This window comes from Camelus ferus, chromosome 11 (genome assembly GCF_009834535.1).
Source record: "Camelus ferus isolate YT-003-E chromosome 11, BCGSAC_Cfer_1.0, whole genome shotgun sequence".
NCBI lineage: Eukaryota > Metazoa > Chordata > Mammalia > Artiodactyla > Camelidae > Camelus > Camelus ferus.
In genome coordinates, this window is record NC_045706.1 from 72,814,160 (window position 1) to 72,830,914 (window position 16,755).

General features: G+C 43.0%; 1 long non-coding RNA gene across 1 annotated transcript; it reads right to left on the reverse strand.

The window, feature by feature from the left end:
* Nucleotides 1-5,257: 5,257 nt before the first annotated feature.
* Nucleotides 5,258-16,586, reverse strand: LOC116667277. Its single transcript, XR_004324117.1, has 4 exons — nucleotides 15,974-16,586; nucleotides 13,300-13,435; nucleotides 10,944-11,033; nucleotides 5,258-6,281 (listed from the first exon to the last, which is right to left on the reverse strand). It is a non-coding gene; the product is annotated as an uncharacterized LOC116667277 (long non-coding RNA).
* Between the last annotated feature and the right edge of the window lie 169 nt (nucleotides 16,587-16,755).

Genomic DNA, 16,755 nt, shown 5'->3' on the forward strand with positions numbered 1-16,755 from the left:
CTATGAGAAAACCGGCTTCTTCCGAAGCGCAGTGTATCAGGGACGACTGGGCACCCGAGTCAGGCACTGGGTCCCATGAGAAAAAGTCACAGCCTGGGTGGGTGGGAAAGTACTGGCTATGCCCGACCTACATCACAGCTCTGCATGTCTGCTTAAAATAGAGTAGAGTATCGGGGGGTCAAGATGGCAGAGTCGTAGGACCACGGGTTGACCCCTTCTCACAGCTACAACCAAACCACAACTGACTGCTAAGCAACCATTGGGAAAGACTGGAACCTAGCACAGAAGATCTTCTTCAACTGGAAATATAAAGAGAAAACCACAGGGGATGGTAGGAGAGGTGTGGTCATGATATAATCAGGCCCCGTACCCCCTGGGTGGGTGACCCACACGCTGAAGAGTATTTAAGTCACAGATACCCTCCCACAGAAGGGAGAGCTCTGAGCCCAACGTCAGGCTCCCCAGCCCGGGGCTCTGGCGGTGGGAGGGGGAGACCCCAGGACATCTGGTTTTGAAGGCCAGGGGTGCTTACCTCCGGGAGCCCAACGTGACTGGGGGAAACAGAGACTTCATTCTCTTGGGACACGTACACAGAAACTTGCATGTGCCAGGTCCAAGGGCAGAGGCAGTGATTTCATAGGAACCTGGAACAGGCCTGCCTGCTGGTTTTGAAAGGTCTCCTGGGGACCTAGGGGGTGGCGGTGCTTCACCCTGGAGACAGAAAAGCTGATGGTGGACATTCCAGGAGTGTTCATGTAAATGAGCTTCCCTGGAGGCTGACACCCTGACTTGATCATTAGCACCAAGACCCAGCCTCACCCAACAGACTGTGGGCTTGAGGGCTGGGAAGGCTCAGGACAAGCAACATACAGGGTGGGAACACAGAAAGAGAATAATGATCCAAAAATTTTTATAGAAGAGAAAAAAGGCCCTCAATGAACAAGCAATATCAAGAAAGAAGAGCGAAGCTGGATGGATCATACGTCCTCACTTCAAACTTTATTACAAAGCTACAGGAGTCAAAACAATACGGTGCTGGCATAAAAACAGACACACAGAGCAGTGGAACTGAATAGAGAGCCTAGAAATAAACCCACGAATTAATCAATCTACATAAAAGGGACCAGGAATATACAATGGGGAAAATACAGTCTGTTCAATAAATTGTGTCGGGAAAACAGAAGAGCCACATGCAAAGGAATGAAGCTTTACCACTGGCTTACACCACACATGGAAACTAACTCAAAGTAGATTAAAGACTTGAATGTAGATGTAAAACTTACAGAAGAAAACATAGGTGCTAAGCTCCTTGATATTGGTCTTAACACTGATTTTTAACATTTTATACCACAAGCAAAGGCAACAAAAGCAAAAATGAAAAAAATGGGACTGCATCAAACTAAAAGCTTTTGCATAACAAAGGAAACCATCAACAGAATGGAAGGCAACCTATGGAATGGGAGAAAATAGTTGTAAACGCATAGATGGTTAGTAGTTAAGATCCAAAATATATAAAGATCTTCTATAACTGAATAGCAAAAAAAAAAAGAAAAAGAAAAAATAAAGAAAAAGAATATACAATCTGATTAAAACTGGGTAGATGATCTGAGTAGGCATTTTTTCAAAGAAGACATACAGAAAGTCAACAGACACATGAAAGGATCTTCAAGGTGACAGATCATCTGGGAAATGCAAATCAAAACCACAGTGAGATTGCACCTCACACCTACTGGAACAGCTGTTATCAGAAAGACAGGAAATAACAAGTGCTAGCCGGGACGGGGTAGAAAGGGAATCTTCCTGCACCACTACGGGAATGTAAATTGACGCAGCCACTATGGAATACAGTATGCAGGTTCCTCAAAACATTAAAATAGAAAGAACTACTGTATGATCCAGCAATCCCCCTCTGGGTGTTTATCCAAAGGAAACAAAAACAGTGACAGAAAAACCTGTCTGCATCCCCCTGCTTAATGCAGCATTATTTACTACAGCCAAAACATGGAAGTAATCTGAAGTTTCCAATAGATGAACAGATAAAGAAAATGTGATATACACACATGATACACATATTCCACATGCTGTGAAAAGGGGATGCATAGATACAGTCAGTATCCGATTGAGTATATATGGGATATTTTTCAGACATAAAAAGAAAGCTATCTTGCCATTTGCAGCAACACAGATGGACTTGGAGGGTCTTATGATCATTGAAATAAGTCAGACAGAGAAAGACAGGTATCACATGATCTCACATTGTGGAACCAAAAAAGAAACACGGAACAAACAAAAACCCCCCAAAACTGTCAAAACACCAAAACCTGACTCTGAGTTACAAAGAACAGATCAGTAATTGACAGAGGTGGGGGCTGGGAGCTGCCTCAGGCTCTATGGTTCTTCTCTCTAATTTTACGTCAATAAATTTTCAAATTGAAGTGGACCCGGAAGCCAAGTCTGGCAGAAAGCGCCCTCCAGCACCTAAGGCTGCGTTGCCTCTAACCTGACCCCGGGGCTGGAGCGAATCCTAGACCAGCTCTGTTACCTGGTGCTGAGTGAAGGCGCGGTGCCGGTGACACTTGGGGATCTAGAGAATGACAAGCAGATGGCCAGCACCATCTCTGAGCAGGTCAGCGCCACCTGTGGTTTCTGCAGCACCGCAGGAACATACCCTTCATGCTCCTGTTGGTGATCTTTGGAGAACACACGTTGCTGGTGACCAAGTCAGGACAGAGGGTGTTGGCACTGAGGCCGGGAGCCCACTGACATCTGAGCCTGCCTGTAGGGGATGGGCCGAGGTGGAGGGGGTCCTGAGCCTCTGTGATGAGGAAGACACAGACCTCCGCCACCTCTCTCTCAGCTTGCCTCTAGGACTGAGGCTGTGGGCTCTCCCAGTTCCCCACCCCTACCTGGACAGGCAGAGGTATGCCGACTTTGCACTATGCTAGGGACAGTGAGGGCGAGTGCATCTCCCTCTCCCCACCCTCCCATCTAATGAATTTGAATCCCATGGCCCTAGGCAAAAAAAAAAAAAAAAAAAAAAAGCGAAAAAGAAAGAAAAGAAAAGAGGAAGGAAGGAAGGAAGAATGAACGAACTAAAGAATGAATTTCTTAAAAGGATCTGACTACATTGATAGTGAACTTTTCATACTAAAAAAATGTCCCCCAAATGTCAATTCTCCTTTCTTAGTGAGTTAAGTCACTTTATGTATGTAAATGAAAGTATCTCATTTTTAGAGTAATCTGAATATTCTCCTTTAAGCATCCAGGTATCCGACCACTGTCCCTTATTCCAGCATATTTCTAATTTTCCAAGGGAGGTGAGGCTCCTGCTCCGGGTTAAGACACATGTGACACTGCTAGCATGGGCTCTAATGTTCTGGCTAAAGGATGCTCAACCCCAGCCTTGGGAAGTGGGAGGTAATGGGTTCAGAGGTTCATAGGATGATAGTGTGGAATTCACCCTCAGAAGCATAAGGAAAGTAGGATCTCGTACCACCCCAAGATCACCTGATAGAGAGGGGAACAGGGTGCCTGGACGTAGACCCGAGTTCAAACCCCTATCTCAGGCTGAGTCACAGGTCAAATACAGGATGCCATCATTTTACAAGAGCAAGAGATAACAGGGGCACTTCCTGTGCCATGACTCTCCTGTGATCCTTCACACCACGTTCCTCATTGCTCTCCAGGGCTCTGTGACTACCTGAGGTGTCACTTCCCTTGTTGTGAAAAGGGACCAGGATGGGGATTCTGCACAACTCAAACTGCAGCACGTGGGGACACACTCAAGGAGATCACCACTGTGGCCCTTTGTTTTATTGTTGGTACTGAGAAACCCAAGCTGACCTGGGAGCACAAACAGGCCCATGGAGTTTCCCCTGTGAAGTTGACCCAGCCCTTGGACTGTGTCTCTGCTACAGTAACACTCCTCCCTGAGTCTGTAGCTGCCCTTCTAATCCCTCCCTGACCCCAAGACATTTGTACCCCCTGAGCACTGGGCATTTGTACTCTGGTGTCATGGGACCTTGTCTAAAGTCTTCTTCAAGACAGTCTCTTTCCAATTTCTCTTCCAAATGCACTCCTGTTTTTCATACGTGTTTCACTGGAAGTCATCACCTCTGATGTAGATGCTTCACTTGGATTTCTTATCTCAATCCCAACTCTTTGCTTTCCTCAACCCACAAACCCCTTTATGTCCCATGGTCTCTGCCTGCAGGACTCGAGGGGGAACCAGTTTCACTGCTCCACATGCACTTCCATCGCTCCCCTGGTCCAGTCACCAACATCATCAGCCTCAAATCACACTCATGGTATCCTACCCATTTTATCTTTTGGTCCAAGCTGGTAGCCAACAACCTTTCAAATTGAAATCAAAGTGTCATGGTGTCAGCTCCTTCCATCCTCTGACCCCTGATAGCCGTAACATCACTTCTCCCATTCTTTCACTGCATCATGGATACTCTGAGTCTGACTGGTCCTCACACACAGTGTGACCATGACAGCGCCTTCAGAGCTATCACCTTACTGTCCCCTCAACCCACAGAGCTCCTCTCCAGGTGTCCCTCATGCTCAGGTGCCCCTTCCTGGAAGAGGGCTTCAGGACCGCTTCTGCCAAGACCAGTCCACATTCCCCTGCTTCCGCTTCTCTTCTTTGTCCTTGTATGTGTGTCACCTCTGAGGCGCCACCGCTTCTGTTTCACCTGGAATGTGTTTGGAATCATCCTGTCCTCCTCAACAGGAAGACAGGACTACATTTTACGGTTCATTTATCTTCTCCAACCCAAGCACAACTTTTTTTTAATCAATTCAAGGAAATGTCATACACCTCATCATGGTGCTCCCACTGTCATTTATTCACTGTGATTCCCTCCATTAAAAGAGTGCTGTGAGCTCCGTCCCTTCCACCATGATCAAAACCACTTTGCGCCCATTCCACAGGGAGAGCACGTCGTCTGTGAATAACGGTACTACCTGCGGGCCTAAAACTTAATTATGTATGAAAAGAAAACCCCAACCCTGCCCTGGCTTTCCACTGACGTGTGAGTGCAAGATGGCAAGCGAGACAGGAGGGGCAGGGGTGTGGAGGTTCCCGCAAGTTGTCCAGGTGGATTTCTTCTTGATCAGAAAACTCATACTGCAACGTTATTGCAGGAAAAAGAAACAGTCTCCATGTAATTTAACAAATTTATTTTTAAGTATATCTACCGTTACAACAGAATATAACTATTCAATAAAAACTCTTACAAGCATACTCTATTATCATCTCAAAGACATTGTCTTTTTTTTTTAAATACAAAACTCAGGAATAAATATTTCTTTAGCTTAAACTGATGACTTTTAAGATTTTAACTCTAGAAAGAATACCGTGGCCAGCTAAAAGCCTTTACAGATAAAGAACACATATTATCAAATGACACTGCAATATTTGTGTACAGAAACCTGTATATACAGTTCTCTTACACAGCTGATGTATAATAGTTACTAAAACTGCCTTGAGAAATGGGGTGCAAGGAAGGTCAAACTGAGTAAAAGATCAGTCTCTTAAACACATTTCCTTCATTGCCAATTAGAGACAATCCAAGCAGTCTGTGAACACTGAGAAAGTCCCACGTTCCTTGGTGTGTTCTGGGAATTCGAATACATTGAAGATGGAGAAGTTGACCGTGCAGGTGTTCACTGCTGTGCTCACGGGTACAGCTGCAGGAACTCTGGTCCAAAGGAGGGGACTGCCCTCCATCCACTGGCCTCAGGGCAGCGCAGGAGGAGATCTGACCGGGTGAGTGCACGCAGCCCGGCAGCTTGGGAGGCCTGGGTGAGAGGGGAGGGCACAGCGCGGCTTTAACACGAGGGCCCACTCCTGGGAGAGGGACCAGCAGGGCTTGGCGCAGGGTCTCCCGGCTCGGTGGGAACAGCCCCTTGCGATGTGCTGCTTGTGGTGACCTCCTCCAGGAACGCCAGCACTCTCTGCATCTCCGCCATCTCTGCTTGAATCAACTGCAGGGAATCTCTCTTTCCTCAGTTCTTCGATGACACAAGTGACTTCCTTCCTGGAACTCAGGTTGACAGACACCAAGTGTCTGTAAGCGGCAGCGAGGCCGGGTATGTTTGCTGGCTCCTTCTCTCGCCCGGCGTTCTTCAAAGCTGTCTCCACCCTGGCACACTCCTGTCTACCCACGTAAAGCCGGTCGATGAGCTGGCACTTCATTTCCACCTGGGCAGCCAGTCTTTCTGCCGGCTGCTTCTCGCGTCTTTGATACAGGCGACTTCTAACAGAGTGAGTGAGCCTGCAGCCAAATAAGACAGCCAGCAAGGAGGTGAGGACAGGGAGACTCAACAGCGTCTCCCACTGGAGGCTCTGGAGCATGAGCTGAGCAGACAGGCCATCTGGGGGCAGCGACACCAGGACCTCGCTCAGCTCCCTCAGGATCAGCCCAAAGCCAAGCTCCATGGAGGACAGCAGCCCCTCCATGGCACGGACCCTCCCAGGGCTCTGCCCGGTTACCATGGAGCCCCAGCCACAACAAGCCCCAGGGGGACACCCCAACATTCCACCCGGAACCCAGCCAGCAACTGACATCCCGGATGGGTCAGTTACCAGCGTGTGGGGGAGGGGCTGTGACGGGGGAGGGGCTGTAGGCAAAGTGTCATTCTCTCCATTACTGTCCAATGGTGATTTTTCTTACCTCTTTCTTTTTGTGTTTATCTCTATATAGAATAAAAATACAGTGAAGCGTATCGATGTTAAGTTTATGATTTCACACAGTTTTCAAATTCCTAACCCTCAACAGTATCCAAAAACTCAATGTATGAACCCTACGTTTGAATGATATCCATGAACACAGAATGCACACCTCTGTCACATTTCAACTGGAAACGCACACACACTCTGATGACATGCATCCATCAGTTGGATGGTGGCTGAACTTGATAGAAATGAAATAAATCACACTGTACACTTTGATGTCTGTCTCCTTTGCTCTAAGTAATGTTTTTCAAGACACAGGTTTTTAATTGAATATGCTATTCAATCTGTTTATAGGCCTGAATAATTTGTCCTTTAAGATTACATCACAAATTAATCCATTCCCTTCTTTTTTAAAACTAGACTTTATTATTTTAGAGCAGTTTCAGGTTCACAGCAGAATTGAGCAGACAATACAGCGTGTTCACACACAGTCCTCCGCATCCAAACATACATACTCCCCTAGCCTGAACATCCCTCATCAGTGTGGCATGTTTGGTACTATCGATGAACCAGCATGGGCACATGTATTATAACCAAAGTTCACAGTTTACAGTAGGGCTCACTGTTGATGTTCTACGTTCTGTGGGCTTTGACAGATGCACAATGACATGTAGCCACTATAGTATCACACAGAAGTAATTTCATTGCCCTAGAAAGTCGCTTGTGCTGCATCTATTCATCCCTCCCTCCCTCTCTCCACTGATCTTTTTATTGTTTCTGTAGCTGTGCCTTTTCCTGAATGTCATTTGGTTGGAAGCATGCAGTTTGTAGCCTTCTCAGCCTGGCTTTTTCCATTGAGTATTATGTCTTTTAAGTTTCTTCCCTGTCTCTCATGGCTTGATAGACCCTTTTTTTTTTTTTTACTGCAGATATATTTTGAAAATTTACCTATATGTACTGTTCATTGTTTCTGAGAACGTCTAGAGCTTTAGCTTTTTAAACTTACATAGTTAACAGAAGAATAAAGCCAACCACAAAATAAAAATTAATTCAGAAAGATACATACACCCTGCTATTAGCAGCAACATTATTTATAATTGCCTAGAAATGGAAGCATCCTAAGTGTACATCAGTAGTTGACTAGATAATGAAGATGCAGTACACACACACACACACACACACACACACACTATGGAATACAACTCATCCATAAAAAAGATATGTTGCCATTTGCAGCCCTTCATTCACTTTTTTTTTTCACTTCAAAAACCAGAAATTTTTAACTCGCTGAGACATTTCTACTACATCAGAGACAACAAAATACTAGAAATAAACTAGAAATAAACTTAACCAAGGAGGTTACCATACTCTGAATACCAAAATGACACAAAGAAAGGGAAAGATCTCTTGTGCTCTGGGATTGGAAGAATCAACACTATCAATATGGCCACACTCCCCAAAGCAACCCACAGATCCAGTGCAACCCTCCTCAAAATACTCCCAACACTCCTCCCAGAACTAGAACAAACAACTCCGAAATTTATAAGGAATCACAAAAGGTCCTGAACAGCCAAAGCAATCTTTTGTAGGTCTTTTTGTTGTTGTTGTTCTTTTTGTTCTCTATTCTTATGGTTTAATGACTAGAGAAGGTCCATTAATATCTGTTGTAAAGCTAGTTTGGTGGTGCTGAAATCTTTCAGGCTTTTGTTTATCTGTGAAGTTTTTGATGGAAAGAGTATTCTTGATTGTAAGTTTCCCCCTTTCATCACTTTAAATATATCGTGCGACTCCCTTCTGGCATGTGGAGTTTCTGCTGAAAAATCAGCTGATAGCCTTATGGGAGTTCCCTTGTATGTTTTTTGTCGCTTTTCTACTGCTGATTTTAATATTTTCTCCTTATCATTTATTTTGGTCAATTTGATGACCATGTGCCTTGCGGTGTTCCTCTTTGGGTTGATCCTGTGTTGATCCTGAATATCAACAATTTTCTATGATTCAACATTATACAGTAGAGATTTACACAATGATGAGAATATGACTCTATAGCAAAAGTTATATAAAATAGCCATATCTACACTCATACACCTGCCTATCTATCTGTATATAGATACGCTTGTATTATTAAACAAAGAGAATTAAAGTCTGGGTTCAACTATAAGCTTCCTGGGGACAGGAAAGTTTATCTTATCTTATCTTTCTGCTGACCACTGCATTCCCAACACCTGGCACAAAGCCTGGTGTGTGGAAGGTGTGCAATTGAATTTTCAATAAATGAAGATGCTATGAGATCAGCAAGACATACTAAAAGAAGGTAAAAGAAGGAAAAATGAAAACAGATATGAATGAATGAGAGAACTGAGAAATTAAGAAAGAAAGAAATCTAAGGACTGGTTCCTTAAAAACAAACAAAACAAGCAGCTGCCTGATGAAACCAACGGGAAAAGACAAGAGTTCGTAGGCAGATACTGAGCACAGGCTAAGCACAGTCTGAAACAGTGTTTACATGCACTTTTTTTCATTTACACCTCATGGCTCACACCAGATACCAAGATAAGCTTTGGATGGATTAACCACAATGTGCAAACTATACGTATCACTGCAATGAACAGACCCTATTTAGGTACTTGAAAAAAACTGAATACCTGAACACACAAAATGCAAAAGACAAACAGAAAAAAAAATTAATTGAACATCTGGAGAAATTTAAACACTGAATATTTGACATCAAGAAATGAATTAACATTTTTAGGTGTGAGAAGGGTCTGTTTCTTAGACCCATTAAAATCCTTATCTTTAGCTGTACACATTTCTAGATGAAATAAGGTTTGAAGCAAAAGTCCAACAAATGGAACTGATTAAATAAACTCTAAAATAGTTAATCAACTGAGTTTTTATTTTATTTATTTTTTTAATGGAGGTACTGAGGCTTGAACCCAGGACCTTGTGCATGCTAAGCATGTGCTCTACCACTGAGCTATTACTCCCCCCAACTGAATTTTTAAATATCGCATACTGGAAAATTCTTTAGCAACATGCTGTAAAATACTCAAATGTATGTGAAGATGAAAAATAAAATTCAAAACAGTATAATCTTAATTTGCTTAGGAAATATAATATGTATTAAAATATCATTTAAAATAAATGCATATAGTGAGAAAACAAGAGTGAGAATACACACATTCAAAAAATTAAGAATTAAAAAAGTACTGGATTTGACGGTTGGCATTACAGGTGATTTTTATTTGCTTTCCACTGGTTTCAAATTTTTCAGATTCCACCTAATTAGATGTACTATGATCAAGAAAATAAAGTGATATTTGAATTCTTAAAGGCCCCAGGTAGCCCCTTCCTCACCCCCTCTGCCATTCCGCTAACTCTGCACCCTCATTATTTTGTGCCTGAATTGTGTTAACATAGTTCAACCTGATTTCTCGTTTCTCTCTGTGCCCCCGAAGCCAGGAGGTGCTTTCTATAGGAAATAATCACATCCCGAGTCTCAGTGGTCTCTTAGGCACCTGGAGAAATACAAAATTAAAGAAAAAAAAAGGCTCCTGTCTTCAAAAAGTATATAACCTATAGAGGACACAGATTAGAATTCAGCCGAGTCTGTAACAGAGAAGTGCCAACATCAGTAGCATGAATTGAGTCCCCCACCCCCTGTTCAAAACCAAGCGGAGGAGGAGGAGGGGGACTTGAGGCCCTGCCTCATGGGGGGAGCAGATGAGGCTCTTGGGGAGGAAGAAGCCCCCACAGCCGAGGCGGCACCAGGAGAGGGTCTCCACTAGAGCAACAGCTGGAAAAGGGGAAAGAGACTGACGGGTTTCACTGGTGAATTCGATGCAAAAAGTCAGGAAGAATCAGCGAATTTGTCAAGCAGTCAGGCTTGGGACCCTGAGCAGATCAAAGTGCAGTGAACAAATGGAAAAAGAGAAAGACGAGGTCTGCATTTCTCACTGTTTCTGAGTCTAATGCCACCACTACTCCTAACGCAGACCTCACCCAGAAGCGAGATCTGAGCACTGACACCACCTTCTCTAAATAGGGCTCTCTCTGTCCCAGACAGTTCCTGTCTCCCACTTGTCTGCCAGAATCTTAGCAGCATTATTAATTAAGTCCACTCAATGAAAGTAAACGATTTTTTAAAATCTCTGTTGATAGATAACAAAGCAATCACTATATTTTATGTAAAATGAATTCTACTAGAAAGAGTTTTTTCACAAAGTTTTCAAAGACCCTATCATTAAATTATTTGCAATCTCACCTCTGTCCACAGTGAAGTTCGTCATCCTAAGGGGTCCTCTTGCCTCACAGACATGAGAAAAGTTGAGACGTCCGACGGTGACATTCTCTCCTGGGGGCAGTTTGAAAAAATTAATCATTTAAAATTCTTAACTGTATAAGAAATCAGTGTAAAAGTAATCTAGCATACTATTTAAAGTAGAACACTATTAATTCAAAAGCTATTTTTTAAAAAGAAAATGTTATCCAACTTTTAAGGTGAAGATACTGATTACAAACGACCTAACCATTATTGAAAATGAAAGATGACTTTGTCAATCCTGCTTCCCTTAAAATCAAGGTTACCATCTTAGAGACAAGATGGTCACAATCTAAAGGCAAAAATGAAAACATCCCTGTAAGGAATTACTTATTCCTTAAATCAAAAGTGAATTTGTGGGAAGGGATAAATTTGGGAGTTTAAGATTTGCAGATATTAGCCACTATATGCAAAAATAATTAAAAAAATTTTTTTCTGTATAGCATAAGGAACTATATTCAATATCCTGTAATTAACCTTTAATAGAAAAGAGTATGAAAATGAATGTCTGTCTGTATATGCATGACTGGGACACTGTGCTGTACACCAGACATTGACACATTATAACTGACTGTACTTCAATAAAAATAAATAAATTTAAAAAGTGAATCCTACTTTTCAAAGCCACAAAAATGACCCCTGCCTTAAGAAACCCACCTACACCTTTTCATTCACCTAAGATAGCACATCCACAGTTAAGATACCTGGCTTGTAAGCCAGGGGCTGGGGTTGGCAAAGCCACTCACAGCCCGTCATGTCAAAAGTTTTACTGGGACAGAGCTATGCCCATTTATCTATAAATGGTCTGCGGCTGCTTCTGAGTCGTTGACAGGGACAGTATGACTGAAAGGGCTCAAATGAATGCTAGTCCAGCTCTTCACAAAAGAAAGTTTGCTGACCCCTGTTCTCAGCAATAGTGTTCCCAGGGCTCTGTAAAAAACGCAGACTATAGTATATATTCCTTGAATGTCAGTTTACTGGAAGATGTGGAGAAAAACACTGAGGAAACGAGGTGAAAGCCGCCCAGAGCGCTCCCCCAGCACGTCCCCTAGTTACCCCACCAGCTCGCACAGTGTCTGCTAGGGGAGCTCAGAGACTCGGCGCCCAGGGGTTTTGGGGGCAGACGCCCTCTGCATAGCACGCGCCAGGGTCCCAGGCGGCCGGGAGGGACACGGCTGCTGAGCACAAGCCGCGCCGTTTGCACGAGCACTTGGGGCGCAGGGCCCGCTCTGCCCTGGGCGGGGCGGCGGGAGCCCCCCCGGGAGGCCCAGGTCCCGGATGCCACCCAGGGCCAGCCCGACGCCCCGGGCTTTCTAACGACAGCAGCACAGCCCTGTTGAGCTAACTCTTTCATGAACACCCATCCCACTGAGAAAGACTTGTAAACTGAAGTTAACATGAGCTGAAAAGACAAACTCACCACATCCACCAGACCCACGGCCGTCTGAAGGAGACAGCACTGGGCCGCCCCTCTCAGCAGAATCTGACGTGTGACCGAGGTGCCCTGGAGGGCGTCCCTGACACCGGGAAAACACATGCACGTCACGGCCCCAAAGACCGCTCTGAGCACTTGTGAGCACTGACACCTGGGCTGGTAACGTCTGCCTTTCTAATGCAGAAGGTCACTGCCAGGAGTGTCTCAAAGCTGCTGTATTCTCCACTAAGGCCTTGAACAGAGCTCAATTTTAATAGGAAACAAATCTCTTTTAAAAGTAAGACTATAAATGAAGATAGTTTCAAAGTAAGAATTTTACATTTTTTCAAATACTTTGTAATTAATATTGCCATTGGATATTTTATCTCTAGTTTCCTACATATCATTATAATAAAAACAACTTACTGACTTTATTTTAAAGTGGTCAAAATCCAACAGTATATATTTATATAAATTTAATATATTTAAATTAGTCTTCAATAATTTAAATTACTGCTTTAATTTATATAAACATATTTAAGTTGGTATGTTTAAATTAGTATACATTAATATACATTATTCTATATTAGTTTATATATTTTCCTTACAGCTTCATATATTATATATTAGTACATATATTAGTATATATGTATAAATTAGGCATATATTTAAATTAGTAATTCATAAAACAAAACAAGTTCAACTATACGAGTAATAGTTTTTTTATTTGCTTTTTTTAATATAAAATTAAGAGCTAAAAAAATGCCAATGCCAGTGTTAACTAAAACCACTCACTATGGGTTAATAAAGCAGAAGAGAAAACAAAATTTACTAATAAAAAGTTTTGACAAATAAGCATATGTGAACACACACACAGTAAATTACCTGAGGGCAAGAAGGCCTTCTATACACAGAGCTTTACATCTTGGGACATTTGCCAAAGCCTTAAACAGAAGCAGAATGGGGACAGCACACCAATGTCTATTTGTCGTCCTCTGAATAAACTTTAACAGGAAACTACCTGAAAGAAAAAGTTTTAAGGAATCACTGTTGCCCATAAGCACATGAAAAGATGCTCAACACCATCAGACATCATGCGGGGAAATGCAAATCAAACCCGTAAGGATGTAACTGCACAGCCACTAGGGCGGCGCTAATCCAAAGGACAAACAGTAACCACTGTTCACAAGGACGTGGAGAAACTAAACACATCCACTGCCAGTGGGAATGCAAAACAGGGCAGCTAGTGTGGAAAACAGTAAGGCAGCTCCTCTAAAAGCTAAACACAGAGTTACCATATGATCCCAGTAATTCCACTTCCAGGTATATAACCAAGAGAAGTGAAAGATTATGTCCATACAAAAACTCGTTCTGTGAATATTCAAAGGAGTTATTCATACCAGTTAAAAGCGGAAACAATCCAAACATCTACCAATTGATGAGTGGATAAAGAGAATGTGAAGTATCTCTGCAGTGGAATATTATTCAGCCACGAAAAGGAATGAAATATGGGCACATGTTACAAAACAGATGAATCTTAAACACATTATACTACATGAAATGAAGCCAGACATAAAACAAAGGGCCACATTATATGATTTCCCTTATATGAAATGTTTGGATTATGCAAATACACAAATCTTTTTATATGAAAAATTGAGAATACAGACAAAGTTAATTAGCTGACAGGAGCTGGGGAAACGGAGAATGAGATGTGACTGTTCATGGGCACAAAGTTTCCTTCTCGAGATGATGACAACTACTATGGAATTAGTGGTGATGGGTATACAACTTTGTAATTATATGAAAAAGCCATTGAATTGAACCATTTAAAAGAATAAATTTCGTGGTATGTGAATTATATCTTAAAAAGGAATGTTGGAAAAAAAATCCACATTATTTCAATTTCATTCCTTTTAGTAAGATAAGTATTCTACTATGTTGTAGAGATTCTGATAACCATGCAGCTATATATATTTTTTTAAAGTTAAGGTAAAAGATACATTTTTTACTGTTGGAAGCCATCTTTTGTTGCAGATTAAAAAAAAAAAAAAAAAACAGGATAAATACCAAGGGTAACTGGCCTCTGGTATCTGCAAACAATAATCTTAGATCTTTCTCATAGGCTATTTCTTCCCTACCCTGGATTTAATCACCATAATTAAACCATTTTGAGATAACAAAGGGGTGGTGCTTTATTGTGCACTCTCTGCTGACGTGTGGTACCTTAAGGACCTCACGCCATGTAGTTAATGAACATCTGACTGCTTCCTCAGATCATCACTGTAGGATGATTTTAGGAAATCCTTGGGAGCTCCTGGAAGGGTATTACCCATATTTTATATCTCCCAAAGTGCCTAGCACAGAACTGCATATGATTAAGATAGTCACTGGGAATTGTTGACCGAAAAAACTACAAAGTAGAAAGTGTAAGGAGACGTCTCACTTGCCCTCCCTTCTGGTGGCCTAACGCCTCACTCATGACACGAGCAACATGGTAACAGCCAAGCTTCCATTTCACTGTTCACGTGGACCAGGGTCTACCAGGTGCCTGGCACCGCCACAGACACCAGGGCCCCAGCCTCTAAGGGGCGCTGACCACTACCCTGTCACTCACAGTGCTACGGGCAACAGGATCAGCAAATTCATCCCCAGACTGTAAACTTCCAAACTCTAGCAAGCCACAGAACAGCTCTTCTCATTATCAACCTTGACAAAGGGTAAAGGTGTTCTGGAGAATGGCCGCCCCATCAGATACGGAAACAGGGAAGTTAGAATGGGCTCTTGGTGCTGCTCTGGAAGTGGGTGCATTAAAAGATGGTTTTTAATATGGATGGATGAACAATGGACAGACACTGAGATGCAGATGAGTATGTCTGCTCAGGGACAGAACTAAGAAACAGATGTACAGACACACACACACACACACACACACACACACAGAGGGAGAGAGGTGACGATTAAACAAATGTGACAAAACATTATCATGTAGGGAAGTGGGTAAAAGGCAAATGAGCATCATTATATTATCCTCACAACTTTTCTATGAATCGAAATCGAAAGAAAAAGGGGAAAATAAAGGGTTAAGCGTTGGTTAGCCCAAACCACTACAATTTCCAAGAGGGCGGAAACCAGGCAGGAGTGAGGGAAAGGAAGTAAGCTCTGTGAGATACTCATTCCGGAAGCCCAGGAACGGAAGGGTTCCAAGTAGGAATGAAAAGAAAAGAGGAACACCTGATAGAAGTAAAAGGCAAAAGGAGTAACAAACGCAGAAGGGATAACATGGCAGGAAAGAGCTGGACGTCTGTGAGGCAACGTGTACTTATGCACCAAATGCATTATAGCCTGGTCACTGTCACACTCACGTTACCTTTGTCTATGAAACACATATCACTGCATGGCTGCTTGATAAAAATGCATGTTTACCAGCTATACAGAGAGCTCTCTGAAAGTGTGTCCATCAACGGTCCGACAATAAACTAAAAAAAAAAAAAAAAAAGGGAAAACAGTATTTGGTGTTAAATTGTAACTGTAATTTTGAAAAGCCAGCCTGCCCCACCCGCACATCCCGCACAGGCTACAGAAGAGCCGTTATAAGCAAAGCTCATCTCTTCTGCTGGAGGTTAGCTTATGACAGCCTTGGAGGACACCTTAATTCCACCAGAACGACAAAACACCGAACTTCCCCACCTGATAAAAACCTACGGAACACTGAGAAGAGAATACACATGTTAAGAAGGAAGGAAGGAATACAAAGGAGGAACACATGGTGGAAAATAAAGGTAGTAACAAAGGAAAAACAAAAAGATACTCGAGAGAAAATGTAAGCCCCTGTGCCTGGAAGGTAAAGGTCTAGCCTCAAAACCATCACTAGACAAAAGCAAGCTCACAGGAGAGCAAGAGGAGGGGAACCGAGGGAAGCGACGCCTAGTGCAGCACCGTCCACGCCGTGGGACAATGAGGGAAGTTTACTCAGGCTCCCTCTAAAGGGGGGCTCAATTAGCATCCCCGAGTCAGTGATCGTATGGCTCACAGGCACCATAATATAAAACTTGAAAGCACAGCTGTGATCGTCACAATCGCTTTGCTTTGGGTGCTTTCTGACAAATGGAAGTGTAGACGCTAATAACACAGCTCAAAAGGCCACGTATGCTCAATACAGTGGATAGCAATTCACTGACTCAGAACTGGGGGAGCGGCATCACGAGACAGGCAGCAGGACTTCAGAGACTCAGGACCGTGGAACAGGACCGCCGACAAGCTTCTGGCGCAGCCTTCATGCTGCTGACTTCTGCTCAGAACACTGACACCAAAGAGCTGCTTTTTCACACTGGTTATGAG